This window comes from Penaeus monodon, chromosome 32 (assembly GCF_015228065.2).
Source record: "Penaeus monodon isolate SGIC_2016 chromosome 32, NSTDA_Pmon_1, whole genome shotgun sequence".
Taxonomy (NCBI): domain Eukaryota; kingdom Metazoa; phylum Arthropoda; class Malacostraca; order Decapoda; family Penaeidae; genus Penaeus; species Penaeus monodon.
This window is the reverse complement of record NC_051417.1, coordinates 23,956,717-23,957,409: the sequence shown is the minus strand read 5'-3', so window position 1 is coordinate 23,957,409 and position 693 is coordinate 23,956,717.

The window sequence follows — 693 nt, the reverse complement described above, 5'->3', positions numbered from 1 at the left end:
CTAACCTTCCTAACATATACGTATATATGCTACAATTCAGCAAACTGAATGTAGAAGCACTGGGCCAAGTTAGAGCAGTCGCAATTCTTAACATAAGAAATCTACAGTTACCGTTATAAATGTACAGAGAAAAATCACCTACACAATATCAAATTATATAATACATCTGAACCACTTTACCTGCACATTTTCCTAGTGGACACGACCATCTGAGACAGGAAGCCCATCTTGGCAACAGGTGTTTAACAGGTGTGTTTGCGTCTGTGTGCGCACTCTGATATTAAATTATAGCGTTTCCAAATCCTTACTTTCACTGAATGTGCACAGCGATGGGTTAAGTTTAAAGTGCGTACCTTCCGCTCACTATGACTCGATGGCAAACTTGATTCTGAGTCAACTATGCCCATATCTGAAAAAAAGTTCTGATAACCAATATGCTATGTTTATTAAATATCGGCCTGTTGGCACTGATGAGTCAACAGTGGGAAGGGGGTGGGTGATCCTGATTTGCCATACCATAGGCATATTATGCAAACATGAGCGGCATATTATTTTCCCATTTTCTTATATCTTTGTCGTAGGCATTTGGATGAAGACTTCACAAATAATCATTGTTTTGGATTCCTTTGTTTTAATTTCTACAAGAAATAGTGTGAGGTAAGAAAGAATATTAGAGTTTGTTCAGCAATATTG